The sequence below is a fragment of the Camellia sinensis genome, chromosome 5 (genome assembly GCF_055761805.1).
Source record: "Camellia sinensis isolate YWXY chromosome 5, ASM5576180v1, whole genome shotgun sequence".
In the NCBI taxonomy this organism is placed as follows: Eukaryota; Viridiplantae; Streptophyta; class Magnoliopsida; order Ericales; family Theaceae; genus Camellia; species Camellia sinensis.
This window is the reverse complement of record NC_138965.1, coordinates 39,890,992-39,900,675: the sequence shown is the minus strand read 5'-3', so window position 1 is coordinate 39,900,675 and position 9,684 is coordinate 39,890,992.

The window sequence follows — 9,684 nt, the reverse complement described above, 5'->3', positions numbered from 1 at the left end:
TAAGGCCCAAACTAGCTGAGCTTATAGCAGGCTATGAATCTCCCTGTCAGTACTTCATTCTCAATCAATGCAAGTTCAATTTATCATCTTAGCACTCATCCATTGAGTCTTTCTTTTTTGGGTGAATATTTGGGTTTTGTTCATTTTTCACATATAGCAAAATTAGTAAAGTCCTCTTTATTGAGGCGAGAACCGAACTCATGGCTCATCCTATTGACCACACATAGTTTGAATTCCTAACTTAGAAGTAAGAAACCCACACCTTAAACTAGGTTAACAAGTCCTAACACGTCCGCAATCATCATACATCACCACCTGTGATTGCTCTCTTTTGAGGTGCAAACAAAAGCTTATGAAGTTACCAACACTAAATAGTATTCAAATAAATACATAGACTTATTAGTAGTAGCATGTTCAAATTAAAACTAGCCTCGTATAGTTTTTAATAAGATAATTTTCAATATTAAATAATATTTTAATATTTCATCAGGTACAGAAAGAATAATTTTATATGTTGCTTCTTGGGTGAATTCCAAATAGCTATTCAAGGAGTTCTTAGAGAATGATTTTATTTTCAATTTTTATTACATTAACGCTGGTATTTGAGATTGGGTGTTGCACTAGCTTTGATCATTGTGTTGAGATGATGCTTAGATTGGTACACCAAAGGGTGGTGTTGAAAGGATGGAGGTAGGGGGTTGTTTGAGTTTCACTGTTTGTTTTTGTTCTTTACAGTTGGAACCTCTCTAACTATCTATTTTGGAGTGTGCTTATCTGTTGCATTTTGGACGGATTCGTGATAACAAACGGACGGATACGGCTTGATTTTTTTCAAGCCGCCTAGTTTTAGATAGATGGCGTATTGGAGGTTCTCAAGCCGCAAACCGAACCGCAAAAACCACTAGTTTGTAGTCATTGTTAAGATAGAGGTTTGTTGAATTATTATCCATGTTTGTAGTCATTATTAATAGATAGATTTGATTGTTATCTAAAAAAAAAAAAAAAATTTATGTCGACAAATTTTATTACATTAAAAATCTTTAAAATGTAAACCGTCAAATCGATATGCATCCATCCTCCAACCCGTTCAATCAACATCTGCCAATCCAACGAATGGTTGCAAATTGATTTTCTCCAATCTGTCTAGTTTTGAACGGATGACGGATTAAAAATTCTTAGACCGCAACCGAACCACGAGCACTCCTAGTGCTTACAAATGATTGGGTAAGCTTGTTGTTTGCTTTGATGCTATTTGTACGCTCCTTGATTGCTTTTTTTGATGTCATTCTTTACATTTTTCATTTCTATAGTTTGATTCAAATTTCACTTTATCTCTACAGTTTCAATTTGAACAATTTAGCTAACTTTAAGTATAATTTTAATTTTGTCATTCTGTCCCAATTTTTGTTAATTTTTTTTCTATATGTACACCTTAGAAAATTAATAACTGTCCCAAAATTGTTAATTTTAATTTCCAATATAGATGGAAAAACCAAATTGAAACCTTAGAAAATTAACATGTGTACCAAAATAATTAATTTTAACCTCCAATTTAAATGGATGGACTAAATTGAAATTAGACTTCAAATGTATGGATCAAATTGAAGCTAGGGATTAAAATAAAATTTGGGTCAAATTATAGGGGTAAAAATTGTAATTAATTCTTTATATATATATATATATATAACTTGGCATCTGAGCCAGCTTACGTGTACCTTGACTAATTCCGAAGACCAATCTCATTACTCATTTGCGGAGGTTCCATTTAACACTAGAGCAAACACCCTTGGTTCCAAAAAGTTTATTGTAGCTAATGAGTATTGAACCTGAGACTTAAAAGGAGTATACTCCCATCCCCAAATTATGTCCACTAAGGTAGTATTTGATAAAGTTGAAAACTGAAAACTGAAGATTGAAAATTAAGAATTGAAAATTGAATTCTGAATTTTTTAAGTTGAAAAACTGTTTGATAAAAAATTAAGTACTAAACTAAAAATAAATTATTTGATATTTATAAGATCAGATTTAAAAATTATTATTTTTAAATTATATATTTTGGTTTTTATATTGTAATGGTGGTAGTGATGGTAATGATAGTAAGATGGTGTTGATAGTAATAATATTGATGGTAGTGGTGACGAGTGCATGATAGCAGTGGTGGTTGAGTGAATGCACATGTAGAGCCAAAACATTACTGGCCATGGTCCCAGCCGGGTAGTTGATCTTGACCACCAAACTTTATTAAGATTGGAACAGTCCATATTATACCTCCAAGAAAGAAAATAAACTCAATGAAATAATATAAGAGGGAAAGAAGTGATTGACGTTAACGTCTATTGACAACTGTTCTATGTCCTTTGCTTTTCTTCTTCTTATTTAAACCATTAGGTTACAGTCTTATCAGGCTTTAACCAATGATCTATTTGGAAATTTCAAAACTTAAGTTTTAGTATTTGGATGTTTTCACAACCTTCTATAGTTTTCTTTAGAAAGTGACCCAACAACATTGATTGAAAGCAATTTTCCTTAGAAAATTAGAGGCTATCGGCAACATCAGAATTGAAAATTTTGGCCATATAACCAAAATGTAAATAAGATTATTTATTTATTTATTTATTTATTTATTTATTGTAATATTTAATGTAAAAAATAAAAAATAAATAAAAACATGCATATAGAAAATAATTTAGTCATTTTATATAATTCAATATATTAGTTGAAGTCTTCTAACAATTTTATGATAGAGTTATATGTACTGTGCATAACACGCGAGAGAATTTTCCAAAATGAAAGAAGTGCAAATGGGGTTAAAGGGGTGGGCATGCATGATGCTGCTGAGAAAGTTGGAATGCAGAAGCACAAAAAAGATAAAAACAATAACAATAATAAAAAAATTGGGTCCAATCAAGTAACTATTTTTATTGTTATTTCTTTAGGATAAATTATACTGTACCTCCACTGATAAATGAGATAAATATAATTGGTACTGTTAAATTTGGAAAGGAAAAAAAAATGTTTGAGACTCTTAAAAAAATTTATATAATTTGATCTACAATTATATAACATGATATGTGTTAATTTTTAATTTGTTACACATTTAATCATATAAGACCCAATTTCATTGCCATAGCATTGTGAGATAGTACCTCGAACTTACTTCACAAGACCGGGATGAATTTGTGGGTTTATACTATAGGTGTTTAATTTATTCCAAAAAATAAAATAAAATAAAATTAGTTTCTAACATTTCTCTTAAGAAAAACACATGTTAATGTAGTGATTGCATATTATGAAGCAAAACTAATGCTGTACAAACTAATAATTTATAGAATTTTTTTTATTGACTACGTGTAATTTATGATATAATTAAATTGTGTCATGTTTCTAATTTATTTATTATTGCATGACATTTTAGTCTTTAAGCAAAAATTACAGTGAGATAGTACCTCAAACTTACTTCACAAGACCGGGATGATATCCCGCTCCAACACATGCCACGCGCCTGACTGCGTTCAAACCTCACTCGATCATGTGGGCTTTTTTCTTCCGAGCACAAGCCTCAACTAGGGCCCAAACTAGCTCGGGTTACAGCAGGCTATGAATCTCCCTGTCAGTACTTCATTCTCAATCAATGCAAGTTCAATTTATCATCCTAGCACTTATCCATTGAGTCTTTGTTTTTTGGGTGAATATTTGAGTTTTGTTCATTTTTCACATATTGCAAAATTAGTGAAGTCCTCTTTATTGAGGCGATAACCAAACTCATGGCTCATCCTATTGACCACACATAGTTTGAATTCCTAACTTAGAAGTAAGAAACCCACACCTTAAACTAGGTTAACAAGTCCTGATACGTCCGCAATCATCATACATCACCACCTGTGTTTGCTCTCTCTTGAGGTGCAAACAAAAGCTTATGAAGTTACCAACATTGAATAGTATTCAAATAATTACAGACTTATTAGTAGCAGTATGTTCAAATTAAAACTAGCCTCGTATAGTTTTTAATAAGATAATTTTCAATATTAAATAAAATTTTAATATTTGATCAGGTACAGAAAGAATAATTTTATATGTTGATTCTTCGGTGAATTCCAAACAGCTATTCAAGGAGTTCTCAGTGAATGATTTTATTTTCAGTTTTTATAACATTAAAGCTTGTATTTGAGACTGGGTGTTGCACTAGCTTTGATGATTGTGTTGAGATGATGCTTAGATTGGTACACCAAAGGGTGTTGTTGAAAGGATGGGGGTAGGGGGTTGTTTGAGTTTCACTGTTTGTTTTCATTCTTCATAGTTGGAACCTTGCTAACTATCTGTTTTGGGGTGTGCATACTAGGGGTGCTTAGCGGATATATTGATTCATCCAAACCAGCCGAACCGAACTAATCCATTGCATTTTGGAATCTGTTGCATTTTGGACGGATTCATGATAACAAATGGACGGATACGGATTGATTTTTTTCAAGCCGCTTAGTTTTAGATAGATGGTGTATTGGAGGTTCTCAAGCCGCAAACCGAACCACAAAAACCACTAGTTTTGCAATAATTGTTAAGATAGAGGTTTGTTGAATTATTATCCATGTTTGTAGTCATTATTAATTGATAGATTTGATTGTTATCTCAAAAAAAAAAAAAATTTATGTCGACAGATTTTATTATATTAAAAATCTTTAAAATGTAAACCGCCAAATCGATATGCATCCATCCTCCAACCCGTTCAATCAGCATCCGCCAATCTGGCGAACGGTTGCAGATTGATTTTCTCCAATCCGTCTAGTTTTGAACGGATGATGAATTAGAAATTCTTAGACCGCAACCGAACCACAAGCACTCCTAGTGCTTACAAATGATTGGGTAAACTTGTTGTTTGCTTTGATGCTATTTGTACGCTCCTTGATTGTTTTTTTGATGTCATTCTTTGTATCTCTTATATTGCTGAATTATATCAACAAATTTTTTTGTTGATAAAAAAATAAAAATAAAAAAACACCAACCCAACTAGTCTTCAATAATTTTAAATTGTTGATTTATAGTTTTTACAAGCTAGAAGTGAGTGAATGCACTTTGGCTAACCTTTTGGCCACTAAGTCTCTTTTAAGGGGGAGGTCATGGAGAATGGAAGGGCAAGATTTTTTTTGCAAGGTGTAAAGATGTGAGTTTTAACTCCTCCAATGTGATAATCTAATAACTAATCCAAAAAAAAAAAAAGAAAATGAAAAAAGTGAGTGAATGCACCTTTTTTTTTAGGGGGGGGGGGGGGGAGAGGTTAATTACATTTTTCATTTCTGTAGTTTGATTCAAATTTCACTTTATCTCTACAGTTTCAATTTGAACAATTTAGCCTCTAAACTTTAAGTATAATTTTAATTTTGTCATTCTGTCCAAATTTTTGTTAATTTTTTTCTATATGTACACCTTAGAAAATTGATAACTGTCCCAAAATTGTTAATTTTAATTTCCAATATAGAGAGAAAAACCAAATTGAAACCTTAGAAAATTAACATGTGTACCAAAATAATTAATTTTAACCTCCATTTAAATGGATGGACTAAATTGAAATTAGACTTCAAATGTATGGATCAAATTGAATCTAGGGATTAAAATAAAATTTGGGTCAAATTACAAGGGTAAAAAATGTAATTAATACTTATATATATATATATATATATAACTTGGCATCTGAGCCAACTTACGTGCACCTTGACTAATTCCGAAGACCAATCTCACTGCTCATTTGCGGAGGTTCCATTTAAAACTAGAGCAACCACCCTGTATGAATTGGTTCCAAAAAGTTTATTGTAGCTGGTGAGTATTAAACCTGATACTTAAAAGTAGTATACTCCCATCTCCAAATTATGTCCACTAAGGTAGTATTTGATAAAGCTGAAAACTAAAAACTGAAGACTGAAAATTAAGAATTGAAAATTGAATTTTGAATTTTTTAAGTTGAAAAACTGTTTGATAAAAAAATTAGTACTAAAATTGAAAAATCTAGAAACCTCCTAGATGTTGATTTGTGATTATGTATCAATTTCAAGCAGAATATAACAATCTCATTCAAACAATTAAGACAAAGAGACACAACGATTTTACGTGGAAAAATCACAATTGGACACCTCCAATTGTGATAAAAAACCACGGGTTACAGCCACCAAACAATCCGCTAAGAAGATTTAAACGAATTACACAGGTATACTCTCAATTACCTAGCGAATCCACACCTAATTGAACCAACCTCTATGTGCCTCTTCCACCTCGGAATTGTCTTTACAATGAGCCACCCCGAAATCCACCAAAGCTTTAGGCTCGAATTCTTCAGAATCCACCGAAGAACAACTCTCTCTCGCTTTTGTAGAGCAAACACAACCTTTGATGTACTCTCTTTAAACCATGAGTTGAATACTCAATAAAACATCAAAGAAAACTAGCAAAATATCCCCAGATATAAACCCTAGAACTCAAAAAGAAGATCTGGAGTAGTAATCCTAAAATCTGACCCAACACGCGAATTTATAGAATCTGTCCCGCGATCTCCGCTCGAGCGCCCAACAGCCCGCTCGAGCGGCTTCAGCAAAATATGTGTGTGACAAAACAGTGGTCCGCTTGAGCTCTAGAGAACCCGCTCGAGCGCGAAATCACACATCTCAGTACTTTTACAGGCGACCAAAACTGCTGGAACCAAGGATTTTCCGCTCGAGCGGGGTAATGTTCGCTCGAGTGGACAGGCAACTTGGAATGCATTTTTGCATTTTGCTTCGGTGGCGCTACCCCTCGACCCCGCCGTGGCGCTGCCCCGGACCCGCCAAGGGGCGCTGTCCCCTGGACCCCCGCGAGCTGACCGGGCAGCTCGATCCCAGTCATAATCAGTGAAGTGGCAATCTTGAAAGCATTAGCATCACAAACTCCTCTGAAAAGCACAATTCGGGTTGGATTCGCATTTAAACACTCATAGCCTCATTGAAATAAAAGTGCGAAAATAAATACAACTGAAAGGAGTTTTGTCAAACGGGATTGCCAAGAATAAAAACCTAACAAAAATAAAAATAATTATTTGATATTTATAAGATCAGATTTAAAAATTATTATTTTAAATTATATATTTTAATTTTTATATTGTAATGGTGGTGGTAGTGATGGTAATGATAGTATGATGGTGGTGATAGTAATAGTATTGATGGTAGTGGTGACGAGGGCATGATAGCAGTGGTGGTTGAGTGAGTGCACATGTAGAGCCAAAATATTACTGGTTCTGGCCGGGTAGTTGATCTTGACCACCAAACTTTATTAAGATTGGAACAATCCATATTATACCTCCAAGAAAGAAAATAAACTCAATGAAATAATATAAGAGGGAAAGAAGTGATTGACGCTAATGTCTATTGACAATTGTTCTATGTCCTTTGCTTTTCTTCTTCTTATTTAAAGCATTAGGTTACAGTCTTATCAGGCTTTAACCAATGATCTATTTGGAAATTTCAAAACTTAAGTTTTAGTATTTGGATGTTTTTACAACCTTCTATAGTTTTCTTTAGAAAGTGACCCAATAACATGATTGAAAGCAATTTTCATTAGTAAATTAGAGGCTATCGGCAACATCAGAATTAAAAATTTTGGCCATATAACCAAAAATGTAAATAAGATTCACTACAGGAAATTCGTTTTTTAGCTGCGTTTGCGAAAATCATGAAAAACGCCGTAATATCTTATAACGACGTGTAAAATTTTCGCCGCTGATACGGCCACCGCAATAGCTACCCAACGTTTTGAAAACGTCGCTAAAAACATTATACGGCGTTTCCTAAAACGCCGCAAAATCTTTGACGACCGTCTCACCTTCCGTCCCCAATTAACGTGTGACGTGGAATGACGTCATTTTGTGGCGTTTTTTCGAAAAATGCCACTGTCTTTTATTTTTTTATGAATTAAATGTGTGACGTCACAATGACGTCATTTTGTGGCGTTTTTTTGAAAAAACGCCACTTTTTTTTTTTGGGGGGGGGGGGGAGGGGTTGGTGGGTTCCCTGCTGGTGGTGGAAACTGAATTCACAATTTGGGGATCTCATGTTTTATGTTTGCTCTATGCAACCAAACTGCTAGATTTAAAACCAATCCTCAATACATGCCATATACATGCATAATATAATCTCACCAGAATCATCATTTCAAGTGAAAATTTCACCTATTACAAACCTATTTCCATTCTCAGTTATATTTCTGTGTGAATCCAACACAGGCACATAGACAAACACATTGTTTTGTATGGCAAGTCAAAGAAACAAACATGGATAACAACAACTGCATGTCTACATATAGCGATCCCGGTTGTCCCTTTACTGTTCTATTGTATTTCGGACTCGGTTCCGTGATGTTGGTAGTGGTACCTATCTTGTTGTCGTCCTTTAATTCCACTTTATTGAGTTTTAGGATGTTTTGGGCAGGGTTGTTACAGGTTGGTTAGGCCTTGGTTTCAATTCCTTGTTGTCCAGTTTTTAGGCGATCTGCTCGAGCGGCTCTTCTTGCGCTCGAGCGGGGATTGCACACTTCCAGTATTTCGTGTTCCTGCAAAACTTCTGCAGATGTGATTTTTACGCTCGAGCGGGTTTGTTTACGCTCGAGCGGGTAGTACCTTCTGGGTATAAGTTCTGGGAGATGGAAATCTACGCTCGAGCAGACTGGTTTTCGCGCTCGAGCGGAAGTGCTTTATTCTTGTGTCTTGGCGCTCGAGCGGGCCTTATTGCGCTCGAGCGTGTCCAGATTTTTGTTCTTGGCGCTCGAACGTTGTGTTCTCCGCTCGAGCGGGTCATACGTATATGAGTTATCTGTTGGGTGATTTTAAATCACTTTTTACTTTTCTTTCTCTCTCCTACTTTTTTCTAAAACTTTTTGAGAGCCTTTCTCTCTAGAAACTGCCTTCTCTCTAGGGTTTGATCTTGTTAGAGTGTCCTCTTTCTCTTCGGCCTTTGTAAAAGTTGTGTTGATCGTCGAGGGTGTCGTTTTGATCCGTGAATCTTGGTCTTTGGAGCACTTTGGTTTTGGTCTCTTCTCCATCCAAGCTCTAACTTCGAGGTAGGGATATTCTACTCCTCTTTATGAGCTTTGTCTTTAAATTTTTGCATTTTGATATGTTGGGGGTTGTTGGGTGATTTTGAGAGAGTTTGGGCCTTTGTGAAATTTTACGAAAGTTGGGGTTTTTATTTATATAAAACCTAGATTCATGCTTGGCAAGGAAAAGTGAAATTAATGTTGAAACATTAATGAAAATGGAACCTAAGGGTTGTAATGTTAATTATGGAAAATACCCTAATTACATTGATTGATTAATTTGTATAATTAATTGTTGGAAATGAGGGATTGAATTGAGAATGTGGAAATTGGAAAGGGAAGGGGTTAAAGGGTGTAGTTGGATTATTTATCGCTCACCTAGTTGAAATGTTGATTATATATCCATTGTTGCATTTATTTTCTGTATAGAAATAACTGCTTTGGGCTATCGGTGGAGGATAGTCTTGATTGTTGTAGACAATGCATGATGATTAGGCAAACTGGAACTAATCACTGAAATGTGTCATTGAGTATGACGGTTGAGAGAATACATTAAATCTATGTGTTGAGTGATGATGTGTATAATTATTGTTTATATGCATTGTGTTGTGTTGGAGGAGATAGGGGATGTACTCCACG